We start from the raw sequence: 9,588 nt of genomic DNA, 5'->3' as shown, positions 1-9,588 counted from the left end.
TTACATGATGAAACGTCCCCTAGACACCCATTATTTACATGATGAAACGTCCCCTAGACACCCATTATTTACATGATGAAACGTCCCCTAGACACCCATTATTTACATGATGAAACGTCCCCTAGACACCCATTATTTACATGATGAAACGTCCCCTAGACACCCATTATTTACCTGCAGTTACATGATGAAACGTCCCCTAGACACCCATTATTTATCTAGTTACATGATGAAACGTCCCCTAGACAGCCCATTATTTACCTGCAGTTACCTGATGAAACGTCCCCTAGACACCCATTATTTACCTGATGAAACGTCCCCTAGACACCCATTATTTACCTGCAGTTACCTGATGAAACGTCCCCTAGACACCCATTATTTACCTGCAGTTACATGATGAAACGTCCCCTAGACACCCATTATTTACCTGCAGTTACATGATGAAACGTCCCCTAGACACCCATTATTTACCTGCAGTTACATGATGAAACGTCCCCTAGACACCCATTATTTACCTGATGAAACGTCCCCTAGACACCCATTATTTACCTGCAGTTACATGATGAAACGTCCCCTAGACACCCATTATTTATCTAGTTACATGATGAAACGTCCCCTAGACACCCATTATTTATCTAGTTACATGATGAAACGTCCCCTAGACACCCATTATTTACCTGCAGTTACATGATGAAACGTCCCCTAGACACCCATTATTTACCTGCAGTTACATGATGAAACGTCCCCTAGACACCCATTATTCACCTGCAGTTACATGATGAAACGTCCCCTAGACACCCATTATTTACCTGATGAAACGTCCCCTAGACACCCATTATTTACCTGCAGTTACCTGATGAAACGCCCCCAAGACACCCATTATTTACCTGCAGTTACATGATGAAACGTCCCCTAGACACCCATTTTTTACATGATGAAACGTCCCCTAGACACCCATTATTCACCTGCAGTTACATGATGAAACGTCCCCTAGACACCCATTATTTACCTGCAGTTACCTGATGAAACGTCCCCTAGACACCCATTATTTACCTGCAGTTACCTGATGAAACGTCCCCTAGACACCCATTATTTACCTGCAGTTACCTGATGAAACGTCCCCTAGACACCCATTATTTACCTGCAGTTACCTGATGAAACGTCCCCTAGACACCCATTATTTACCTGATGAAACGTCCCCTAGACACCCATTATTCACCTGCAGTTACCTGATGAAACGTCCCCTAGACACCCATTATTTACCTGCAGTTACATGATGAAACGTCCCCTAGACACCCATTATTTACCTGCAGTTACCTGATGAAACGTCCCCTAGACACCCATTATTCACCTGCAGTTACCTGATGAAACGTCCCCTAGACACCCATTATTTATCTAGTTACATGATGAAACGTCCCCTAGACACCCATTATTTATCTAGTTACATGATGAAACGTCCCCTAGACACCCATTATTTACCTGCAGTTACATGATGAAACGTCCCCTAGACACCCATTATTTACCTGCAGTTACATGATGAAACGTCCCCTAGACACCCATTATTCACCTGCAGTTACATGATGAAACGTCCCCTAGACACCCATTATTTACCTGATGAAACGTCCCCTAGACACCCATTATTTACCTGCAGTTACCTGATGAAACGCCCCCAAGACACCCATTATTTACCTGCAGTTACATGATGAAACGTCCCCTAGACACCCATTATTTACATGATGAAACGTCCCCTAGACACCCATTATTCACCTGCAGTTACATGATGAAACGTCCCCTAGACACCCATTATTTACCTGCAGTTACCTGATGAAACGTCCCCTAGACACCCATTATTTACCTGCAGTTACCTGATGAAACGTCCCCTAGACACCCATTATTTACCTGCAGTTACCTGATGAAACGTCCCCTAGACACCCATTATTTACCTGCAGTTACCTGATGAAACGTCCCCTAGACACCCATTATTTACCTGATGAAACGTCCCCTAGACACCCATTATTCACCTGCAGTTACCTGATGAAACGTCCCCTAGACACCCATTATTTACCTGCAGTTACATGATGAAACGTCCCCTAGACACCCATTATTTACCTGCAGTTACCTGATGAAACGTCCCCTAGACACCCATTATTCACCTGCAGTTACCTGATGAAACGTCCCCTAGACACCCATTATTTACCTGCAGTTACATGATGAAACGTCCCCTAGACACCCATTATTTACCTGCAGTTACCTGATGAAACGTCCCCTAGACACCCATTATTTACCTGCAGTTACCTGATGAAACGTCCCCTAGACACCCATTATTTACCTGATGAAACGTCCCCTAGACACCCATTATTTACCTGATGAAACGTCCCCTAGACACCCATTATTTACCTGCAGTTACATGATGAAACGTCCCCTAGACACCCATTATTTACCTGCAGTTACCTGATGAAACGTCCCCTAGACACCCATTATTTACCTGCAGTTACATGATGAAACGTCCCCTAGACACCCATTATTTACCTGCAGTTACATGATGAAACGTCCCCTAGACACCCATTATTTACCTGCAGTTACATGATGAAACGTCCCCTAGACACCCATTATTTACCTGATGAAACGTCCCCTAGACACCCATTATTTACCTGCAGTTACTGATGAAACGTCCCCTAGACACCCATTATTTACATGATGAAACGTCCCCTAGACACCCATTATTTACCTGCAGTTACATGATGAAACGTCCCCTAGACACCCATTATTTACCTGCAGTTACCTGATGAAACGTCCCCTAGACACCCATTATTTACCTGCAGTTACCTGATGAAACGTCCCCTAGACACCCATTATTTACCTGATGAAACGTCCCCTAGACACCCATTATTTACCTGATGAAACGTCCCCTAGACACCCATTATTTACCTGCAGTTAACTGATGAAACGTCCCCTAGACACCCATTATTTACATGATGAAACGTCCCCTAGACACCCATTATTTACCTGCAGTTACATGATGAAACGTCCCCTAGACACCCATTATTTACCTGCAGTTACCTGATGAAACGTCCCCTAGACACCCATTATTTACCTGCAGTTACATGATGAAACGTCCCCTAGACACCCATTATTTACCTGATGAAACGTCCCCTAGACACCCATTATTTACCTGATGAAACGTCCCCTAGACACCCATTATTTACCTGCAGTTACATGATGAAACGTCCCCTAGACACCCATTATTTACCTGCAGTTACCTGATGAAACGTCCCCTAGACACCCATTATTTACCTGCAGTTACATGATGAAACGTCCCCTAGACACCCATTATTTACCTGCAGTTACCTGATGAAACGTCCCCTAGACACCCATTATTTATCAGTTACATGATGAAACGTCCCCTAGACACCCATTATTTACCTGCAGTTACATGATGAAACGTCCCCTAGACACCCATTATTTACCTGCAGTTACATGATGAAACGTCCCCTAGACACCCATTATTTACCTGCAGTTACCTGATGAAACGTCCCCTAGACACCCATTATTTACCTGCAGTTACATGATGAAACGTCCCCTAGACACCCATTATTTACCTGCAGTTACATGATGAAACGTCCCCTAGACACCCATTATTTACCTGCAGTTACATGATGAAACGTCCCCTAGACACCCATTATTTACCTGCAGTTACCTGATGAAACGTCCCCTAGACACCCATTATTCACCTGCAGTTACCTGATGAAACGTCCCCTAGACACCCATTATTTACCTGCAGTTACATGATGAAACGTCCCCTAGACACCCATTATTTACCTGATGAAACGTCCCCTAGACACCCATTATTTACCTGCAGTTACCTGATGAAACGCCCCCAAGACACCCATTATTTACCTGCAGTTACATGATGAAACGTCCCCTAGACACCCATTTTTTACATGATGAAACGTCCCCTAGACACCCATTATTCACCTGCAGTTACATGATGAAACGTCCCCTAGACACCCATTATTTACCTGCAGTTACCTGATGAAACGTCCCCTAGACACCCATTATTTACCTGCAGTTACCTGATGAAACGTCCCCTAGACACCCATTATTTACCTGCAGTTACCTGATGAAACGTCCCCTAGACACCCATTATTTACCTGCAGTTACCTGATGAAACGTCCCCTAGACACCCATTATTTACCTGATGAAACGTCCCCTAGACACCCATTATTCACCTGCAGTTACCTGATGAAACGTCCCCTAGACACCCATTATTTACCTGCAGTTACATGATGAAACGTCCCCTAGACACCCATTATTTACCTGCAGTTACCTGATGAAACGTCCCCTAGACACCCATTATTCACCTGCAGTTACCTGATGAAACGTCCCCTAGACACCCATTATTTATCTAGTTACATGATGAAACGTCCCCTAGACACCCATTATTTATCTAGTTACATGATGAAACGTCCCCTAGACACCCATTATTTACCTGCAGTTACATGATGAAACGTCCCCTAGACACCCATTATTTACCTGCAGTTACATGATGAAACGTCCCCTAGACACCCATTATTCACCTGCAGTTACATGATGAAACGTCCCCTAGACACCCATTATTTACCTGATGAAACGTCCCCTAGACACCCATTATTTACCTGCAGTTACCTGATGAAACGCCCCCAAGACACCCATTATTTACCTGCAGTTACATGATGAAACGTCCCCTAGACACCCATTTTTTACATGATGAAACGTCCCCTAGACACCCATTATTCACCTGCAGTTACATGATGAAACGTCCCCTAGACACCCATTATTTACCTGCAGTTACCTGATGAAACGTCCCCTAGACACCCATTATTTACCTGCAGTTACCTGATGAAACGTCCCCTAGACACCCATTATTTACCTGCAGTTACCTGATGAAACGTCCCCTAGACACCCATTATTTACCTGCAGTTACCTGATGAAACGTCCCCTAGACACCCATTATTTACCTGATGAAACGTCCCCTAGACACCCATTATTCACCTGCAGTTACCTGATGAAACGTCCCCTAGACACCCATTATTTACCTGCAGTTACATGATGAAACGTCCCCTAGACACCCATTATTTACCTGCAGTTACCTGATGAAACGTCCCCTAGACACCCATTATTCACCTGCAGTTACCTGATGAAACGTCCCCTAGACACCCATTATTTACCTGCAGTTACATGATGAAACGTCCCCTAGACACCCATTATTTACCTGCAGTTACCTGATGAAACGTCCCATAGACACCCATTATTTAACTGCAGTTACCTGATGAAACGTCCCCTAGACACCCATTATTTACCTGATGAAACGTCCCCTAGACACCCATTATTTACCTGATGAAACGTCCCCTAGACACCCATTATTTACCTGCAGTTACATGATGAAACGTCCCCTAGACACCCATTATTTACCTGCAGTTACCTGATGAAACGTCCCCTAGACACCCATTATTTACCTGCAGTTACATGATGAAACGTCCCCTAGACACCCATTATTTACCTGCAGTTACATGATGAAACGTCCCCTAGACACCAATTATTTACCTGCAGTTACCTGATGAAACGTCCCCTAGACACCCATTATTTACCTGATGAAACGTCCCCTAGACACCCATTATTTACCTGCAGTTAACTGATGAAACGTCCCCTAGACACCCATTATTTACATGATGAAATGTCCCCTAGACACCCATTATTTACCTGCAGTTACATGATGAAACGTCCCCTAGACACCCATTATTTACCTGCAGTTACCTGATGAAACGTCCCCTAGACACCCATTATTTACCTGCAGTTACCTGATGAAACGTCCCCTAGACACCCATTATTTACCTGATGAAACGTCCCCTAGACACCCATTATTTACCTGATGAAACGTCCCCTAGACACCCATTATTTACCTGCAGTTACATGATGAAACGTCCCCTAGACACCCATTATTTACCTGCAGTTACCTGATGAAACGTCCCCTAGACACCCATTATTCACCTGCAGTTACATGATGAAACGTCCCCTAGACACCCATTATTTACCTGCAGTTACCTGATGAAACGTCCCCTAGACACCCATTATTTATCTAGTTACATGATGAAACGTCCCCTAGACACCCATTATTTACCTGCAGTTACATGATGAAACGTCCCCTCAACACCCAATTATTTACCTGCAGTTACATGATGAAACGTCCCCTAGACACCCATTATTTACCTGCAGTTACCTGATGAAACGTCCCCTAGACACCCATTATTTACCTGCAGTTACATGATGAAACGTCCCCTAGACACCCATTATTTACCTGCAGTTACATGATGAAACGTCCCCTAGACACCCATTATTTACCTGCAGTTACATGATGAAACGTCCCCTAGACACCCATTATTTACCTGCAGTTACCTGATGAAACGTCCCCTAGACACCCATTATTCACCTGCAGTTACCTGATGAAACGTCCCCTAGACACCCATTATTTACCTGCAGTTACATGATGAAACGTCCCCTAGACACCCATTATTTACATGATGAAACGTCCCCTAGACACCCATTATTTACCTGCAGTTACCTGATGAAACGTCCCCAAGACACCCATTATTTATCAGTTACTGATGAAACGTCCCCTAGACACCCATTATTTACCTGCAGTTACATGATGAAACGTCCCCTAGACACCCATTATTTACCTGCAGTTACATGATGAAACGTCCCCTAGACACCCATTATTTACCTGCAGTTACCTGATGAAACGTCCCCTAGACACCCATTATTTACATGATGAAACGTCCCCTAGACACCCATTATTTACCTGCAGTTACATGATGAAACGTCCCCTAGACACCCATTATTTACCTGCAGTTACATGATGAAACGTCCCCTAGACACCCATTATTTACCTGCAGTTACATGATGAAACGTCCCCTAGACACCCATTATTTACCTGCAGTTACATGATGAAACGTCCCCTAGACACCCATTATTTACCTGCAGTTACATGATGAAACGTCCCCTAGACACCCATTATTTACCTGCAGTTACCTGATGAAACGTCCCCTAGACACCCATTATTTACCTGATGAAACGTCCCCTAGACACCCATTATTTACCTGCAGTTACATGATGAAACGTCCCCTAGACACCCATTATTTACCTGCAGTTACATGATGAAACGTCCCCTAGACACCCATTATTTACCTGCAGTTACATGATGAAACGTCCCCTAGACACCCATTATTTACCTGATGAAACGTCCCCTAGACACCCATTATTTACCTGCAGTTACATGATGAAACGTCCCCTAGACACCCATTATTTACCTGATGAAACGTCCCCTAGACACCCATTATTTACCTGATGAAACGTCCCCTAGACACCCATTATTTACCTGCAGTTACATGATGAAACGTCCCCTAGACACCCATTATTTACATGATGAAACGTCCCCTAGACACCCATTATTTACCTGCAGTTACCTGATGAAACGTCCCCTAGACACCCATTATTTACCTGCAGTTACCTGATGAAACGTCCCCTAGACACCCATTATTTACCTGCAGTTACCTGATGAAACGTCCCCTAGACACCCATTATTTACCTGATGAAACGTCCCCTAGACACCCATTATTTACCTGATGAAACGTCCCCTAGACACCCATTATTTACCTGCAGTTACATGATGAAACGTCCCCTAGACACCCATTATTTACCTGCAGTTACCTGATGAAACGTCCCCTAGACACCCATTATTCACCTGCAGTTACATGATGAAACGTCCCCTAGACACCCATTATTTACCTGCAGTTACCTGATGAAACGTCCCCTAGACACCCATTATTTATCTAGTTACATGATGAAACGTCCCCTAGACACCCATTATTTACCTGCAGTTACATGATGAAACGTCCCCTAGACACCCATTATTTACCTGCAGTTACATGATGAAACGTCCCCTAGACACCCATTATTTACCTGCAGTTACCTGATGAAACGTCCCCTAGACACCCATTATTTACCTGCAGTTACATGATGAAACGTCCCCTAGACACCCATTATTTACCTGCAGTTACATGATGAAACGTCCCCTCAACACCCAATTATTTACCTGCAGTTACATGATGAAACGTCCCCTAGACACCCATTATTTACCTGCAGTTACCTGATGAAACGTCCCCTAGACACCCATTATTCACCTGCAGTTACCTGATGAAACGCCCCCAAGACACCCATTATTTACCTGCAGTTACATGATGAAACGTCCCCTAGACACCCATTATTTACATGATGAAACGTCCCCTAGACACCCATTATTTACCTGCAGTTACCTGATGAAACGCCCCCAAGACACCCATTATTTACATGATGAAACGTCCCCTAGACACCCATTATTTACCTGCAGTTACATGATGAAACGTCCCCTCAACACCCATTATTTACCTGCAGTTACATGATGAAACGTCCCCTAGACACCCATTATTTACCTGCAGTTACCTGATGAAACGCCCCCAAGACACCCATTATTTACATGATGAAACGTCCCCTAGACACCCATTATTTACCTGCAGTTACATGATGAAACGTCCCCTCAACACCCATTATTTACCTGCAGTTACATGATGAAACGTCCCCTAGACACCCATTATTTACCTGCAGTTACATGATGAAACGTCCCCTAGACACCCATTATTTACCTGCAGTTACATGATGAAACGTCCCCTAGACACCCATTATTTACCTGCAGTTACATGATGAAACGTCCCCTAGACACCCATTATTTACCTGCAGTTACCTGATGAAACGTCCCCTAGACACCCATTATTTACCTGATGAAACGTCCCCTAGACACCCATTATTTACCTGCAGTTACATGATGAAACGTCCCCTAGACACCCATTATTTACCTGCAGTTACATGATGAAACGTCCCCTAGACACCCATTATTTACCTGCAGTTACATGATGAAAAGTCCCCTAGACACCCATTATTTACCTGATGAAACGTCCCCTAGACACCCATTATTTACCTGCAGTTACATGATGAAACGTCCCCTAGACACCCATTATTTACCTGATGAAACGTCCCCTAGACACCCATTATTTACCTGATGAAACGTCCCCTAGACACCCATTATTTACCTGCAGTTACATGATGAAACGTCCCCTAGACACCCATTATTTACATGATGAAACGTCCCCTAGACACCCATTATTTACCTGCAGTTACCTGATGAAACGTCCCCTAGACACCCATTATTCACCTGCAGTTACCTGATGAAACGTCCCCTAGACACCCATTATTTACCTGCAGTTACCTGATGAAACGTCCCCTAGACACCCATTATTTACCTGCAGTTACATGATGAAACGTCCCCTAGACACCCATTATTTACCTGCAGTTACATGATGAAACGTCCCCTAGACACCCATTATTTACCTGATGAAACGTCCCCTAGACACCCATTATTCACCTGCAGTTACCTGATGAAACGTCCCCTCAACACCCATTATTTACCTGCAGTTACATGATGAAACGTCCCCTAGACACCCATTATTTACCTGATGA

The sequence above is a fragment of the Salvelinus fontinalis genome, chromosome 1, assembly GCF_029448725.1.
Source record: "Salvelinus fontinalis isolate EN_2023a chromosome 1, ASM2944872v1, whole genome shotgun sequence".
NCBI classification, from domain to species: Eukaryota; Metazoa; Chordata; class Actinopteri; order Salmoniformes; family Salmonidae; genus Salvelinus; species Salvelinus fontinalis.
Note: the sequence above shows the minus strand (reverse complement) of the source record.